Source organism: Mercenaria mercenaria, chromosome 1, assembly GCF_021730395.1.
Source record: "Mercenaria mercenaria strain notata chromosome 1, MADL_Memer_1, whole genome shotgun sequence".
In the NCBI taxonomy this organism is placed as follows: Eukaryota; Metazoa; Mollusca; class Bivalvia; order Venerida; family Veneridae; genus Mercenaria; species Mercenaria mercenaria.
The window spans coordinates 33,757,751-33,776,857 of record NC_069361.1 but is presented as its reverse complement, the minus strand read 5'-3'; the positions used below and the strand labels follow the sequence as shown (position 1 = coordinate 33,776,857).

Genomic DNA, 19,107 nt, shown 5'->3' with positions numbered 1-19,107 from the left:
TATGATAATTCAAGGGAGGCGATCCAATTCTGTCGTATGAGTAACGCTATTGTGCGTTTCGCAACGATAACACAATTTCTGAAATAATGTCTAATTTGGTCGTCTGCGTAAAAAGAACGTAAACATTCCGTAGGAAAAACGTCAGTAAACATTTTTGTATATAAGAAGATAATTCGTTCACTAGGTTAGAAGTGCGGATTATTTCGATGGTGAAAGTCGGAACTTACTAGTCTGGCGAACAGTATGAGGAAAAAGACAAGGGATAGTGACATGTAAGTGGATCTATTTTGCTTTTTATCATATTATTTTATTCATAGGCATTACCTATAAAATATAGCTATGTCTGCTTTAAATAGATGTGATCTGAAGGTTCATTATTTCACATTTTACATATGGTCCAAAAACAACCTATTTTCCATGGGTCCCCATATCTATTATTTAAAGCAGATCAGTTTTTAATAGCTTATTTATTTCAACATTTTATGTTAAAGACTATAGAACTTCTGAAGAGAACAAACTTTTTAAATCACGTGGTTTCTGTACACTAGAGGGTAGCCTTATTCAATGGCTTATTTTATGATCTAATATTTTAAAGTTAAAGTTATCATGCTGTGCCTACACGTCCTACCAGTTAGCTATATATTTTGAGCAAAATTATAAGTTACACTTTTAACAGAAAATATATGACACGTTATTTTAATAAATAAAAGCAGAATTAGTTCAAGGCAACGAGAATCAGATTTATATAATTTATCCGAAGAAAAGGATCTTGGAGGAACAGGCAGAGCTCAAAGCGCTCTCAAAGAGAATGATATTTGTATTTATGTTGATTGTGATTCCGCATTTCCGATAAATAGACACATAATTATATGTCTTGTACCTTTGTTTCACAGAAAAAGCAAGCCACACGAGAAAATACCAATGTCAGGGAAAATCCGGGTCAGTTCTGCATAAAGAATGAGAAAGAGTTTGACCTAAATCATAACTGAATACCCTATGTATATTTCTATGTCTTGATCTGGTTTTGAAAACTCAAAGAATGCGTTATGAACAAGCGAATAGCAACCGTTATGAAAACTCGTTTGGATAGTTTCCAATTCTGCACTTTTTGTGCAAAACGTTTGCCAACCGTATTTTTAACGTTGTTAAAACGTTGTCAGAGCTATAAGTGGAAACGCTTTACAAACCCCAGTTCCATTCAGTTTAGCAGACGATGTCCACACGTTTGGGTGACGTTTTCTTCTTTGCCGTCATGTGACTGAAATAAAGGTAAATTTAAAGCCGTTTGGATCCTTTTGTTTTTTAAAACATGTTTAAGTATAGATACTGCCAATGTTTGCCGTTGTGGCTAGGTAAATACCGTTATTTCTAGGTAGGACAGTAGTAAATAGTTTTGCTATATGTTTTTTATAAAATAAACAGTCTTCTGAGAGGTGTCAAACATAGCCAGTTTCGTTAAAAGTACAAACCGTATGTTGAAATGACCTTTAAAAAAACATTTGTCTTCTGATTTTCAACACTAGCTAAATTATGTGTATGTGTACATGTGCAATAAAGCCTATTTTACTTTTCCATAAATGTAAAAAAATATACACGAAAATGCCACCAAAATATTGAGTAAAGAATTCACATTGAAATACAAACAAAAACTGCTTTACATGAAACATGAATACAAATAAGGGGGTTATGCCTTTAGAGCATCAGTAAGTTGATTTCTAACATCACTGACCATGTTTAAAGCATAAAAAGTGCAGTTCTGCAACTTTTTTCTTAAAAAGTTGAAAAAAAATATTCTCCAAGGCCATAAAACATTTAGGTTCGGGTCAAAAATTTAGGGTACATCGGAATACCGGAAACAAACATTATTTTACGCCTAATAAAAAGACGGAGTTAGCCGAAATCACATACGGAAAATACGTAACTTGCCGATATTGTTATTACGGGTCCACTACCTTAAACCAAGTGACATCTAACATATTTAGCAATCGTTTTCCTCGAGGAAGATGCAGCGACCTTTAAGACCAGTTATGCATAATCTGTTCGGCGATTTTCTATTACAGAGTCCGAAACAATTTCTGCAAACGAAGGAATGAGTTCGAAAAGATTTACATTCCTAAAATTTGTGTGTCTAAGATTGTATGTTACTTAAACACGCCTCGCTGAGAAAGGGTCCATTCTTAATTTAAGGTATGTTTATATCTAAAAGGTATTTTACTATAACGACGATCTTCATTTACCTCCGATCAAGAGATGTAGGGGAGGAAACTCTATATTCAATACTAGAGTTTGCCAATTTTGCCGTTAGTTCCCATGGATAGCTCGAAAGCTTCACGAACAGTTACGATGTAGGTGTTTGGACGGAATAATAGGTTCACATACTTGTAAAGTGCTTAAGGCCTATGCTATTTCGACAATGCAAAATTCCTATGTAAAACTGGGATTGTCGTAACAACGCGAGAAATGCACGGGGATCAAAAAGAAACTTATAATAATAAAAAAATGTATCTCCGAATAAATTATAAAGTATCAATGACACTCAAAAACATGTCCCAACAGTGCACTAGAAGAAAATGCATAGAAATTTTCGGGTTAAGTATTTGGTACCGTAAGTCTCTCATATATATACAATATATACATTCTTCAATCAAGGATCACAATATATATATTCTTCAACCAAGGATATGTCAGTGTAAATGAGCTGAGCGTTAGTTTTTTAAGAAAACGTCGTAAAACTGTGTTACACGAATCACACGTGCACCGCTCTTTTACAAAAATATGTCCGCCATGTTTTCTTCGGTGAACGAAATAAAAGGAGTATTTTACCTTAGATTTCCTTATTGTAGTGTACGATTGACTTTCTAGTCTAAATAAAGCATCACTTTTTTAGCTCACCTGAGCAATGCTCAGGTGAGTTTTTCTGATCGCTCGATGTCCGTCGTCTGTCGTCTGTCGTCCGTCGTCTGTCAACATTTAGCTTGTGTATGCGATAGAGGCTGTATTTTTCAATTAATCTTCATGAATATGAGTCAGAATGATTACCTTGATGAAATCTAGGCCGAGTTCGAAAATGGGTCATCTCGGGTCAAAAACTAGGTCACTAGGTCAAATCAAAGAAAAACCTTGTGTATGCTATTGAGGCTGTATTTTTCATTTAATCTTCATGAATATTGGTCAGAATGATAACTTTGATGAAATCTAGGCCGAGTTCGAAAATGGGTCATCTCGGGTGAAAAACTAGGTCACTAGGTCAAATCAAAGAAAAACCTTGTGTATGCGATAGAGGCGGTATTTTTCAATTAATCTTCATGAATATTGGTCAGAATGATAACCTTGATGAAATCTAGGCTGAGTTCGAAAATGGGTCATCTGGGGTCAAAAACTAGGTCACTAGGTCATATCACGTAAAAACCTTGTGTATGCGATAGAGGCTGTATTTTTCAATTGATCTTCATGAAATTTGGTCAGAATGATTACCTTGATGAAATTTAGACCAAGTTCGAAAATGGGTCATCTGGGAACAAAAACTAGGTCACTAGGTCAAATCAAAGAAAAACCTTGTGTATGCAATAGAGGCTGTATTTTTCAACTGAATATCATGAAATTTAGCCAGAATGATTACCTTGATAAAATTTAGGCCGAGTTCGAAAATAGGTCATCTGGGGTCAAAAACTAGGTCACTAGGTCAAATCGAAGAAAAACGTAGTGTATGCAATAGATGATGTATTTTTCAATTGATCTTCATGAAATTTGGTCAGAGTGATTGCCTTGATGAAATCTAGGTCGATTTTGAATATGGGTTATCTGAGGTCAAAAACTAGGTCACTAGGTCAAATTAAAGAAAAATCTTGTGTATGCGATAGAGACTGTTTTTTTCAATTGATTTTTATGAAATTTGGTCAGGTTGATTGCCTTAATGAAATCTAGGTCGAGTTTGAATATGGGTCATCTGAGGTCAAAAACTAGGTCACTTGGTCAAATCAAAGAAAAAACTTCTGTATGTGATAGAGGCTGTATTTTTCAGTTGATCTTCATGAACTTTGGTCAGAATGATTGCCTTGATAAAATCTAGGTCGAGTTTGAACATGGGTCATCTAGGGTCAAAAACTAAGTCATATCTAAGAAAATGCTTGTTTTATCGCAAGAGACCAATTTTTTGGTCCAATCTTAATGAAAATTGGTCAGAATATTTGTTTCCATGAAATCACTAGGTCAAACATGTTTTACACTGTTATGGAGTGTTTCTTAGGTGAGCGACCTAGGGCCATCTTGGCCCTCTTGTTTTATAACATCCCACTGTCCGATCTTTCTGATCACCTAACGATCACTCACAATTACAAAATAAAACCAACGTGTCATCAAAATTATCACTTTACACGGCTTCATGGACATCACGGCCTACTAACATTAAATTTGTAATCATGCGCCAACCAAACAAATGATGAAAGATCGGGACTTTTTCAAAGATATGTTTTATTTCCTGTAATTTTCTGATATTCTAACCTTTAACAGGCTGGTAGCATTGCCCGATCGGGCTTTCGACATAAAAACTGATATTTCTTGAAAAATAATCAAGATATTTCTTTCAAACTTGGTCCATTTATTTAGCATAACATATGATGCATATTAAGGTAGAAATAAATTTGTTGCCTTCAGTTTTGTTATAATTACTACCCTTTTTCAGATTTTTATGATGCATAATTTTTGAAGTCCAAAATAATTATGTTTTAATGCAATGTTAAAACAAAAAAGGTTCAATGGCTTTCTATTGCTCCAAACTTGTGCGGCAAAACCTTTATTCTATATATTCAGCATTTATACTTTGTTTCTAGTGCAGATGTATGAACAATATTTTACAACTAACATCTTTCTACAATGTTGTAAGTGAAAACACAGTAAAATGTATACATTAATGTACCGGCGCAATAATTTAGAGCATTAGAAAGCCATTGAACACTTTTTATTTTAAACTTAGCATTAGAACATAATTTGTTTGGACTTCAAAAATTAAGCGATATAAAAATCTGAAAAGGGGAAATAATTCTACCAAAACTGAAGGCAACAAAGTTATTTCTATCTTAATATGCATCATATGTTATGCTAAATGAATGGGTCAAGTTTGAAAGAAATATCTTCATTATGTTTCAAGAAATATTAGTTTTCATGTCGAAAGCCCGATTTAAATTTAAATTTTGGACCTATCTTTTTCCAGCCCAACAACAGACATGTATATGTCACAAACCCGGCCTGTCCTCGAAATCAGTGTCAAAGGTTACTAGAACATAAATACAATAAATAAACAACCGCTTACTATGTTCTTGTTAGTCCTGTAAGATGAAACTGCTCGTGTTTATACAGTCATATATATTCCGTATCGGGAACATTGACAATCACAAGTCGATCCTTACCACGAACATGTAAACAGTTACTTTTATGCCTTTGTTTACATTTCAAACATGACGATTCACATATACGTTCAAGAACTTAAATTTCGTGCTTTCCGACCCGCATGGTGTGTAAACCTTTGTAATTAAAAGTATGGTGTATTCGGCAAACCATTTATAATTTCCGACGTGGTAAATGTCATTGAGAGTATCAGTTATGTTCACGAAATTTATTTGAATATTTATGTTTTATACTTGCAAAAGAAAAACTTGATAGTTATGCTCGCTGGCTTCGAATTCCTCACCCATCACCGACGTGGGATCCAAAACTCACTTGAGGTGTAAAACATTTCACGTAAGGAAGCCATCCAACTGAGGTTAGTGTCTCGATCTAGGTACTAGTCTGAGCCCCCAAAAAATGTCTGGATGGGCACCTGGAGCCTTTTCCCACCAACAAAACCTGGGAAAAGTTCATTGTGTAGTTTCGGTGTTACTCCCAAGCAAACAAAATAAACTTTGTTCCCGTTTTTGTTTGTTTGTTTGTTTGTTTGTTTGTTTGTTTATATTTTTATATAAATGAATATGCAAAAAGGGTTTGTTTGTTTCAGTGTAACATCAAAATATAATATTACAATTATATATCAACAGTGAACGCCACATACATTATATTTTCACGAGGGGTTAATGCTTTCATCTTACATGTAAAACAATACATTCCTAATGTATAAAAGGTAAAGGTAAACATATATGTATATGTGTGTGTACTCGTGGAATTAAATGTTAAGTGTAAAAAGTATATATTCACAGTGCAAATCATCCATGCTGAATAATACGTACGATATGTTTGCTTTTTCACTGTCTAACATGTCCGAAATGATCTATTCGATTTTTATCATAGAGTTCTAGTTTATTTTTTCACCTTAAATTAAAGCAAACGTGTTCAATATAATTTTAAACTTAAACTTTGAAATTTAGTAGGTAGCATTCTTTAGGTCAAGGGTATTTTATTACCTTCTGTAGTTCGTCATTATCTATTGTAAAAAAAAATTGTTTTTTTTACCAAAGTGGAAAATTTCAGGTACTTGAAAATGCAGCTTTCTAAAAGGTCAGTTAGAATTCTCGATGTCATCTGTCAGACATACCTTGTAAATAAATAATATTATTACAAAATTAATACTGCTATTTCTTTTGTTGCACTTTGCGGACTTATGATAAAGTTATATTTATATTTATTTGAGCAGTACAATCCCCGTAAATGAGCACTACGTAAACGCTCAGGCCCTTCTCGCACACCATACCTTTAGTTCGGACTTCTTTCATGTGTAAAGGCATGTGCACAAAAAACGACAAATTTTGCCAACATCTGGTAAATTGTAATGTGTTTTTTAGAAAAGTAATAAACGGAAATAGAAAAATAGCTCTCAGCTCATTTACATGGATAGTTTAGCTTTATTATGTATGTTATAGTTTTTCGCAGTTATGCACGATGACATAGAATACTTACCCCGAAAATGGTGACATGAACATACTGATAACTTTTCCCACTTTTCTTTTTTAATTAAAGAAAGAGTTCAGCACTTCATGGTTTTGATGTATTGTCACATTGGAATAACGTTTGTTTTACAGTAACTTCGAAATTCTTCAGAAATAATATCATGTACCCCACCCACCTAATTCATAATTTCAAAATAGCATAGGCCTTATGAAAAGACTGCCAGCTTAAAAAGTAAGGATTCAATGATCAGCAAAAGCTCAATAACAAATGTTTTGCGGTGTTTATTGTGTACAAAGAGACTGAACAAGATAGTATGTTCCAATTCTTGATATTTGCACTCCATTCAGTTTTTCTTCTTTCGAAGGCTTCATTACTTACGTAAAACTTCCTAAAATGCTTGACATATTTATAAACAACATTTTTACGCTCGTCCTGTTTCTCCTTTTTTCTCTTTTTTTTTACACTAGAGGAAAAGAAACATCGACTGGACCGTTTCCGCAATAGCTACTAGTACTTACACTTTAGACACCACTTGCCTACCGTGATTCCCTGGTTCGTCTCCAGATTAGGTCAAACTTCGTATAGTTGAGAATATTGTAATTGATAAGCGTCTGCTAAATACGCTTATAAGTAAAATATTTTATAAGGATCTACCTTAAGAAGCTGAAAATAGTATGGCATACTTTCCGCCGCCCGCGCTTTCTTGCTTCTCCGATTGTCGTTTATTTGCAATGATGATCGAAATGCAGCACAATAGGAAATTGTGGTCTTTCTTCGCGGGCTGAGAAGTGGCTAGTGACTTTGAATCCCTCCAGATCTGAATCTCTGCTAGTCTCAAGAAAAAAGAACTGTCAACCTCACCTTCCCTCCAAGTGTTCACACAGTATATACCTAAGGTACTCCAACATAAACATCTTGGCATCTTCCTGTCAAATGACTGCTGTTGGCACTCTTATATCGGTTTCATTGTAGAAAAAGCATGAAAGAGGGTTGATATTATAAATGCGCAAACTAACATTTTTATTGGACCGTCGATCGCTTGAAACAATATATACCTCATTTATAAGACCTATCCTCGAATACGCTAACGTCGTACGGAGTAACTGTACAAAATACGAATTTGATCAACTAGACGAAATACAAAATGAATGTGGACGCATCGCCTCATGTACTGCCAGACTTGTTTCCTTGGAAAAGTAGCTTGGGAAATTCTCTCATACAGACGATACAAACATACTATTTATTGTGTACATGTATTACTAGGAATAAAATACAATGTATGTTTAAATAAAACTTAAAAATGAAATCGTATAAAAGTCAACGCAAGCAAAATAATACGATGCTTATATTGTTAACTATAAGGCATTCAAACACAACAACAGAACAGTGCTAGTAAGAAGTTCACAGCTTTATTTCTACTGTAGACCTTTCATTTTCAGATTTAAGATACATTTTCGTAATATTTTAATGGACAGTGCTATACGGTTATTGTTTTACTTACAGTGTTGATCTCTTTTTGCATAACTAGCAATGGTTATAACCATTAACATGCCCGCAATATTAAAATAGAATGACGTCACACGGCTATCTTATAACCAAAGTAACGCGCTAGAGGTCTTATAGATGTTTCCACGTCTTAAATAACTACAAGTAAAATTACGTTAATTTTTGGCACCGAATATCACCTCAGCTACTTAAATATTTAAAATACTAAGTTCAAGTAAAATTACATAAATGTTTGCCACCCTCCGTTAATATATTTCATATCATTTAAAAGTGACGTCTCCTTGAATTCTGACGTCAACCAGTCATTCGCGTGAGGGCATTCATACGTGACATGACATAAAATGACGTGACGTCAAAAAACATCTAGAAATTTCAGCAAAATATCAACTTATGCAAGAACTCGGGAAAACACCGAAGAAACATGTGAATTGCTGTTAGTTCACCTGTCATGAAATAATGCTTAAAGGCATCAATAAGCAATATTTTTATTACTAGTAAAAAGGCATAAAAGGCATGAAACATTGAAACCTATAAATAGATTGTTTTCTGTTTATTTCCAGATGAATTAAATGACAAAACAGTATAACATCTACAAGCTTCAGTTCCGTTAACAGAGATAAATATTCCGTTGAAAATGAATATTCTTATTCTTTTAAAGATACCTTGTCTTTAAACGAGAAACGTACGTTTTTATAGATTAACACATTGATCAAAATTGATCACGAAAAATATCGACAACAGAGATGACATCATGGAGAGACGGGATGCATACCTCTTACTTCAACAAATCACCACAAAAGGCATCAATTTCAGCTTCGGTACATTATTATTTTTCAAAATGATACCAATTGAAGACGTCTTTGTTGGCTATTTTTGAAGTAATAGCATCAGTCTACGCGTTTTGGGAATGACCCCTATACTTTAAAGTTGTCTATAAAACAAATACTCGCATCAAATAGGAAAGCCGCACTCAAAGAACGCACTCCTTCCTTTACAATGAAACCCTATCATGACAGTGTTTGTACGGATGTGTACATAATATTGTACAATAATACATAGCCATATCTAGATAAAGAAAATATGATAGGGCAACACCCCTGAAAGATGACAGAAAAAAACACCAGTTACAAGTCCAAGCCAAATAATGAAGCGCAAAAAAACACTTATTCTTAATCTCAATCATACACTGAATATATAGGAAATGTAACTAAACGTTGTTACAGTTAGGTGAAACCTGAACACATTTACTGGGCATGTAAAACATGAAACTGCTCGTATATGGTACATAAAGTGCAACACAGAATGCTCGGTGGCGCAAGGAGATTAGTAAGCTGCCCGAGTTATCCAGAGTTTCAAATCCAGAAAATTAATACTAATTGCCTTTGTCGAAGACAGGCGGCAAAGAAAGAATTAGACAGATTGACGATGCGTTCTATAAAATCGTTCAAATTATACCTTAAAGTCATAACTAGATATCATTTCTTGTTGCCTGTTCAGTGAACATGGCTATTCATTATCGTACAAATAAGAAGATTAAATTGTAATGTAAGATTTTTTATAAAACCTGATAAAAACAAGGAACTCGGTTAACCTGTTTATACTTATAAAAAGCTGTAGCAAAAGCAAAAGCAATTCTGTTTTAGCAGTGATAATACCCGTCCGTAAATAACTCAAGTCATTTGTCCATAATCTTTATGCAAGTAAAGACAAGGATAAATATCAAACAGGGAATGCCACGTTCCAAAAACGCTGCCTCCCCAAAACGAAATTCACAGCGTTCAGATGTGCACACTGCCAAGACACACACTCACACACAAAGCAGACACATGAGGACAAAACGAACAAATAAAGGAACAAAGTGGGGCACCGCCTTGTAACGGTCAGTGTCAAAAACACCACCGGGGAGCTTAATCCGGTTTATGGTGCGCACCCAACCTCAGTCTTACCCCCCACCGTGTTCCAAAGTCACGGGACAGTGTAAATAAAAGTAATTCCCGCCAGATGAATCTCTAACACACGCATTGGAAACAAAAGGCATGGCATGTAAAACACAAAAATGCTCCTGTATAATCGTATAAAAAGCAAATCTAAGAACCAAAATCGTATGTACTCAATGCCTTTCCAGAAGACAGAGCATCAAGAGAAACACCATTAAGAGCCCGACGAAACAGGCCGGAAGACAGAAATCAAAACAGTTCAGTTCTGGTGGGATTTAAAAACTGCTTAACACAGAGTCCTCCCCGTCTTCCTTCAGACACAGTCAAAGAGGGAGGCGTAGTGTCAAACTGTAAACGGATTGAACACTAAACATGCACCCTATACACACGTTTCTTTTTCATAATATATTTAGACACAAACTTTGGGAGAATAATCCAGTTCAGAATGTACGCACAGTTAATAAATTAAACTTACACCTTTAAGTTATTTTAGGCAAGAAATTACAATTGTGATTAAAACACATTTTGGGGGACAAACTGTCATTTAAATTGATACAAGTAGGTAACTATACTTGATAATTGACGCACTATGTACTTGAATGACCGGCGATATTTTCTCATATGTTATTCTAGATGTCATAATAACGCACCTAGCACTTTTGTTTGTTAATGATATTGTACACAAAGCACTACAAACAAGGTTTAGTGTCCGTGGTTTTTAAATTCGTGTACGCTCAATATACCAGCTAGCTCTTTCTGTTATGAAGTACGTTCGAACACTGGTGGCAGTAACGTACCTAGGATACAGTATGGATCGATGAGCCATATGCACTTAAATTTACTACAATTATAATGTTTTCTTAGGAAAAAATGACAAAAAGCCATTTTGAAAAAAGTTTGCTCCTGTGACAATGAGCCATGAGAAAGGTGATCAAGAACAGTTTGACATGTGCATTGCTTCCAGGTCCGTATTTTTTTTTCAAAACAATATTTCCTTATCAATGGTTGGCCGCCTTTTCGGCAAAAGATTAATCTTTCAGAAAAACCTTACTTCAAAACACAGTTCCAAACCGTTTACGCATCACGAGCGAGCAACGGCATACTAAACAATAGTGATTTCTCCACCCGAATAAATCCCACACATTTTTCGCATCGAAGTCTCCCCCCTTAAACACATCAAGCTCACAGTGCGAGTTTAAAATAACGTAATAACCGTTCATAACAGACTAAACACAAAATAACAAGACCGAAAACTAGGTTCAATCCTACTTTGTTACTTACAAATTCGCTATTTAACATTTTCGCTTTCGGAAATTACCTTCGCCTGCCATGATTACCGTTGACAAGACGGTGGTTGTAAAGAACGTTTTCATTGGCGAAGACAGTTTACGTATTTCAAACGTAGCGATAAAATCCAAAGCGTACCCGAATATAAACAAGCAGCGATGGCTCACGAGGATTATTTAGCAAATTCAAATAAATAACAACTGGGAAGTAATTAAGTAGAATTGAACCTTATTTTTAGTCTTGTTAGTTTACATTTAGCCTATTCTGACTGCTTGCAGTGCTATTTTTAACTGACATGGTGTACTTGATTTGTTTTACGGGGGAGACTTCGGTGCGAAAAATGTGTGGGATTTATTCGGGTGGAGAAATCACTATCGTTTCGTATGCCGTTGCTCGCTCGTGATGCGTAAACGGTTTGGAACTGGGTTTTGAAGTAAGGTTTTTCTGAAAGATTAATCTTTTGCCGAAAAGGCGGCCAACCATTGATAAGGAAATATTGTTTTGAAAAAAAAAATACGGACCTGGAAGCAATGCACATGTCAAACTGTTCTTGATCACCTTTCTCATGGCTCATTGTCACAGGAGCAAACTTTTTTTCAAAATGGCTTTTTGTCATTTTTTTCCTAAGAAAACATTATAATTGTAGCAAATTTAAGGGCATATGCCTCATGGACCCATACTGTATCCTAGGTACGTTACTGCCACCTGTGCGTTCGAAGGGTTAGGAAAATCTAAGGCAATAATCTCGAACATTATTTTGATAGTGTTTTGTAGGAAATTATCTGTGGATATTATTTAAAGTTTTATGACGATGTCTGCTCGAACTTAAGTATGAGAAAAATGCAGTCCTAAATCAAGAATGCTAATCCATAGGGCAAGGATGTCTCCGCCCCCCCCCCCCCCCCCCACCCCCCGCTCTATGTGATGCTTCGACATACACTTTTGAGTCCTGTAAGAAAAGTGACACTTTGACAAATATTTCGATTTTCGAGGTATTTTCATTCTATACATAGAGCATGACGACAGTATGAAAGCACTACCGTAATGTACAGAATGAGGTATTTTGGGTTCATATATGAAAAATGGACTCGTTTTGATGTTGTATCAGCGGAGCCGTCTTTTCCCATTTAGTCATGCAGTAATTGTAATAGTTCAGATTATCGACAGTCGTCCTGTCGGTGACAGATTGATGTCGCGCTAGAATTTATTATTTGTTGTAAGACTTTGCTGTACATGCGCAAAAGGAAAGCGAAACTGCGATGGCGAAATTTGAAACTACGACAATGAAACTTGAAACAACGATGGTGAAAAGTCATAACTAAGATGATATAAACACGAAAATCGAAACCACGATTCCACGACCACAATGGTGAAATCGCGAAAATATATATCCACTTTTTGCAAGATGATTTTGTAATCTTTAATGTGTATTCAGTGTGAAAGAAAACAATATTAAATGTTGAACAGTTAACAGAATGAATGCTATCCTCTGCTTTCAAATATTATTCCGAAATTCTTGTTCCAAATTTAGACAGTTTACGGATATAATTTTTCAGTATTCCGCCAGTTTCAATGGCTTCAGTAAAGTCTGATTCTTGTTCATTCTACTTTTTACTTTACAAGAGGTAAAAGACGCACTACTTACATAGTAACTTACACTTGTAAGACTTAAAAGTTCAAATTATCAAACTAATATTGTTATAGTATTGCATTTCATAATTCAGGACCAATCCGCGGTCCTTTAGATTTGAGCTCATTTTTAATTACAAATGAACTTGGACGGACATTTTCAACATTCTTTTTGTGCCCCCCCACCACCCCATAAGTGGTGGGGGCATATAGATTTGCTCTTGTCCGTCCGTCCGTCCATCCGTCCGTCCTTCCGAGAATGTTGTGTCGCACCTAGGTCCAAAAGTATTTGACACAGAGTCACAAAACTTTACAGGAATGTTGGTCAGCATGTGTAGTTGTGCACCTGGGGTTTCGCATCCGGATTCATTCAATCATGCAGGAGTTATGGCCCCTAACTTTGTAAAAATTGGTCATTTAAATGTTGTGTCTCGCATAGCTCCAAAGGTATTTGACCTAGAGTCACCAAAGTTTACAGGAATGTTGGTCAGCATGTGCAGTTGTGCACCTGGGGTTTCGCGTCCGGATTCATTCAGTCTTGTAGGAGTTATGGCCCCTGACTAAGTTAAAAATTGGTCATTTTAATGTTGTGTCGCACGTAGCTCCAAAAGTATTTGACCTAGAGTCACCAAAGTTTACAGGAATGTTGGTCAGCTTGTGCAGTTGTGCAACTGGGGTTTCGTGTCTGGATTCATTCAGTATTGTAGGAGTTATGGCCCCTGACCTAGGAAAATATTGTTTAACCTGAGTCATTAAACCATGTTACAGTGGCAGGAGTGGGGGGGGGGGGGGGGGCACCTGTGTCCTATGGACACACATCTAGTTCTGTACTTATTTGATGACATTTAGAAACCCTCCACTTAAAATCACTTGTCTACGTCATTCATGGCTGAAAGTAAAACGTTCACACCGACTTCCTACAATTGCAACTGACATATTCTGTACATATTTGATGACATTTAGAAACCCTACACTTAAAATCACTTGTCTACGTCATTCATGGCTGTAAGTAACCGACTTCCTAAAATTACAACTTAAATGAATATGAAAATGACAGTCAACATATTTTCATACTTTTTCTCATGAGTTTGCACACGTGGGTGGCACATTTTATTTGATGACGCGTTGAACATGTTATTTTGACAAAGAGTGTATTGAGGAAAGTGCAAGATACTGTAGGAAGACAAAGTAATGTCGTGAAAATGTAAGACAAGTGTATCTGTGTAAAGGAGGGAAGTCTTTATTACGATTCGTCAGATATTGTTAAAGTTTTCATTACGAAATAGTTGTCAGTGTGAAAACGGAGGTGGTCATACGCTACCACTACTGTTTGTCAGAAAATCTGTTTCTAGCATCAGTCATGATCCAAACTTATTTAGCACTGACAATATTCTTGAAGAAAATGTAGGTAGATGTGTACTGATGTGTACTGCAGCCGCTGGAAAGTCATTAGTTTTAGAAAGAATAAAGAGGACCAGTTATTTAGTGTTATAATTCCTAAACATAACCGTAAATCATTATGCTTTTGCCCATTAATAAGTTTCGTTCGTATTTTACAGCTCTTAGGAGTACAAAGAAGTAACAGACAGTCTGAAGATGGAGTTTCCTGATTCAGTTTATGGAATGCATGGCAATGAGTACTGCTTTGTTTCGTTTTGAGCTTACTGATAGATGATAGATTATATATGCATCTACTGATCTTTTAAGAGACGAGGGTAACATAATAGTAACATACATTGAAAGCAAAATTTTAAAAAAGTTACAATTTGGCATCCAGCATGATAATTGAGAGGTGTCTGAATGAAGGACAGGTAATTTATATAAAAAAAAGTGCTCCTCGACGTGAGGTTCGAGTGAATACTGCTACGAAGAAATAGTCTTAAGTTACTATTTGCATACTTTCCAAAATGTGTAATCGTTTTAACTTTACAGTTTAAAACACTTATAAAAGAAGTTGATGCACCGCTACTGTGGGTTTACGCCGGATTGCATCACAAAAGCTTGTTATCCGGAGACATTTTACGATTTTGAATGACAAAAGTGGTGTACTTCTCAAAGGATAAAATTGTTGAAGCGGTCCTGAATTGAAAATAAAACTCACAACGAATGAATATCTCCTAGGACATCATAGTTTAATCAGTTCTAAAATGGCCGCCGTCATAACGAAAGGGGCACTATGGCATTTATGATGTAACGGTAATAGTAGTTTTGAAGAATGTATCATTGGAGACGGTTCTAAAATGACCGCCGTCATAAGTAAAGGGACGCTAGGGAATTTATGACGTAACGATAATAGAAGTTTTGAAGAAAGTATCTTCGGAGATATAATAGTTTAAAAGGTTCTAAAATGACCGCCGTCATAAGAAAAGGGGTACTCAGGAATTTATGACGTAACGATAAAAGGACTAGGACCTTGCTGTATAGGAAAAGGAGATTTTCGTTCACTGGTCTTCGGTCCGGATTTCTTTTCCCGTCTAGATTAGGGATGCTGATATGCTGGCTGTTTATAAAGCATTTCCTTTATACAGCATTTCGCAAGAAAACCGATTCGTCTGGTCATGTGCAATTTATGTCGAAATAGCAGCTTTTATGCTTTCGTTTGTGATTTAATTTGTAATCGTTTGTAGGTTTGTAATGTACGCTGTAAAGCAATATTGAACGTCTAAAAGCAATATTGAACGTGTATGTAACTATGTATTCATGAATGTGAGTGCTATATAAATGTGGTATGATAATAAAATGATAAAGATCGTCAGAGCAGCGGACTTGCCAATTCTCTTTCAACAGTCTGGAAAATCTAAACGTAATAAAGCATGGTGCAAGGAGTCATGAAGTCAAAAGCATTACGGATCGGGATTGATTTTTGATTTGACCATATTTTATTGCTTATATATACATGCAAATAGATAAATAAAACTACAGCAATACAAAAGCAAATGGGTTGAGCAACAAGTTCTATCAACATTACTTTAAGCCCTTCCCAGAAGGATCGTGATTCTATACTCTGAAATACCGAAAATATCCGGAAACATGATGAAATGATGGTAAATGTCGTGGACACTGTTCAGAAGAAAACAATATCTTAAGGACCAGATAGTTGAATAATGTCTGAACGATGGAAAATGGCTGAAGACAGTATATGTCGAATGACGTAATTGTTGGATATTCTCTGAGTAATGGTGTAGTCCGAGTAAAACAGTTAAAAAGGTGTTCATGATGATAAAGTCGTATTTACAGTATCTCCCGAGAGACTGAATGCTGACAATGTTCTGAATAATGGGAAAAGTTTTGAATGCAGTTCCTCGTCGGAATATAATATTTAACAGGGTGTTTTATTATAACAGTCGATCTTGAAGAACGTGATAGTTTACAAGGAAACGCGTTTGAATGATCGATAAAGTCGTTATTATTGTACGGGAAGTAGTTATAACTATCATATACAAAGGATTGTTTCGGGGTTGGCACAGTTGTGGTTGAAAAGTGTGGATAACCGAAAAGGCATAAAACAGTTGAAACGTCTGAAAATGTCTAATAGACAATACTGATGTAGTTGAGAATTTCAGACGGTTCTAAATGGCGTATAATCTGAAAGACAGTACTCCTTAGGGAATGTAGCTGGAAAGGTCTGATAGGATACCAGCAGTCGTGATGTTAATATCTCTGAAAAGACATGTGTACATGTGTTCTGTTCGGTGGCGCTTTCATACTGACGCACTTAAGTAGTGACCTAACTCTCTATGTATAGAACGCTGAAAAGACAGAAGTCGGCCGATGGTCTAGTGGTAACACGATTGACTGCCAATCCAGAGGTCCGGGGTTCAAATCCCGATCCAGACACTGGAAATTTCTGAGATACTCTTGATGTCTCCCACTTAACTAAGAGGCCTGTACTGGTTCTTCCCAGGAAAGATGGCTTCGCATGTATCGGTGCTGTACACCGGGTACGTTAAAGAACCAGACTGTCTATTCGCAAAGAGCAAGGCTAAGTTAGCCGGACAGGCCTGTATCTAAAAACATTTCTCTCTGTCTGTTCTGGGGGCTTTATCTCACTCTGTCCCTCAGGTCAGATTGTTCTGTGTCTGTACTAGTAGAGGATGAATCTCGCGCCCTGTGTGGCTGCGTTTGCTATATGTAAAGCGCCTTTGAACGGGTTATCATGAAAAGAGCGCTATATAAATCTTGTATAATAATAATAATAATAATAAGTTTTTGGTGGACCTGTCACTTAAAATGGTTCTGAATAATGGTAAATGCGGCTGTGCTTTATAAACAAAAATCCAGAAGATAATACAGGACGAATTCCAATCGAGTATATCGTAATTGAGTTCTGTAACTATTCAGACGAAGCTGTGAAACTAGTTAAATTTGGACATTGATCTCAAATTTAATGAAAGTGAAGTCCTTCCTTAGTAACAAAAATACTCTGGTCAAATTTCCAAATTAAACAAGCAAATTCAGTGAATTTATATCCCCGCCGAATAAGTTACTTGGTGGACCTGATGAGGAGAATATATAGGGAAGATATCTCCAGATATTCACCAGTTATGTACATGAGTAGTATTAGCGTCTCATTAGCCCCAGCTGTGCGCATGCTCGAGAATGCAGCTGGAATTTTGAATTCCAGTTTTAGAATGACATCACCTTTCTATGTTAAGAATGACTTCACAATGTAATAAATATAAACCAAAATTGGTAAACTTTATACTGACCTTATATGTTATTAAAAGAAAAGGTAAGTATAACCGCCTGAATTGTACATGTCAAACTAAAGTCTTCTTTCATCAAGGGAAACATCTGGTTTCAGATCTGAGTATGGATAGCGCACGCTGCATGCAGCTATATATGCGACACTTTGCTATTAATCAGTTCTGTCAGGTGCAGTGTAGGGCAAATGTTAAATTCGCAAAACTATAAACTGCGTTTTGACATATAACAACATGTTACATTCTAAGACTGAATATTTCAGTGACATCTGATAGTGACAATTTACATTTTGACCGTAATAATGACATGTGTTTGTGACATTAACACCGTACTTATTTGTACATTTATAATTTTAAATAAACGGTATGTAACGCGAAATGCGATAAAGGCAATATTTTAAACCTTTATTTTTAAACAATCAGTCAAAACAATTAAGCTAAACAATTGTATTCCAGTTATAATAATTCTAACATCTTTGACTCTAAAGCAAGACAGAGACTCTTATCAGCTATCCGAACATAACTCGGACATTTTAGACAGAGTGGCTAATTTGCATTTTAGTCATTTTTAAATGCAAATGAAGCAAAATACTATTATGAATTACTTATATGAATGATATTTTTGTATTTTCATTCTCTTTGTTTGTTATCCTTTCACGTCATAACAGTGATAAAATTTGTTTTAGAAGAGAAACAGTGTTAAATGTCCTTTAAAGTTAGCGAAAAGACGTGGTTTGCTCACATTTTATATACATAGGGAAGTAAGAAGAAATACACCAGTGAAAAGATTAGAAAATGAATATTATGATAGGAACAGTGATAAATTTAAATATGGAAGCAGGAAATAAGAATGGTCAAAACCAAATCTAATCCTTCTATATTTCAATGTAAATGACAGGTCTGTCTGATATCAGAAAGTCTCTGCCGCGTCTGTTCTCGCACACCTATGCGGATAGTTTGATAAGTTGGGTATGAGTTAGTTATACACAGAGGGGTAATAACAAACACCAGATATAGCAGGTAAAGCACTTTGGGGAATCACGTGATCAAAATAATCTCTAAACCAAAACAAATTTTATGAATAATGAGAAATAAATCTGAAACAACTTTTGCAGTAAATCTAAAATATATCCTATCATATGGCAACCGAGATGTTTCTTAAAACTACA

General features: G+C 35.6%; 1 long non-coding RNA gene across 3 annotated transcripts; it reads left to right on the top strand.

The window, feature by feature from the left end:
• The first annotated feature begins 78 nt into the window (after positions 1–78).
• Positions 79–17,937, top strand: LOC123542124 (uncharacterized). 3 transcript variants are annotated; one of them, XR_006684667.2, is made up of 3 exons: positions 79–272; positions 894–1,269; positions 14,795–17,937. It is a non-coding gene; the product is annotated as an uncharacterized LOC123542124 (long non-coding RNA). The 3 variants fall into 3 exon arrangements; XR_006684671.2 differs by lacking the exon at positions 14,795–17,937 and adding an exon at positions 8,943–11,063; XR_006684668.2 differs by lacking the exon at positions 14,795–17,937 and adding an exon at positions 2,061–4,516.
• Positions 17,938–19,107: the final 1,170 nt, after the last annotated feature.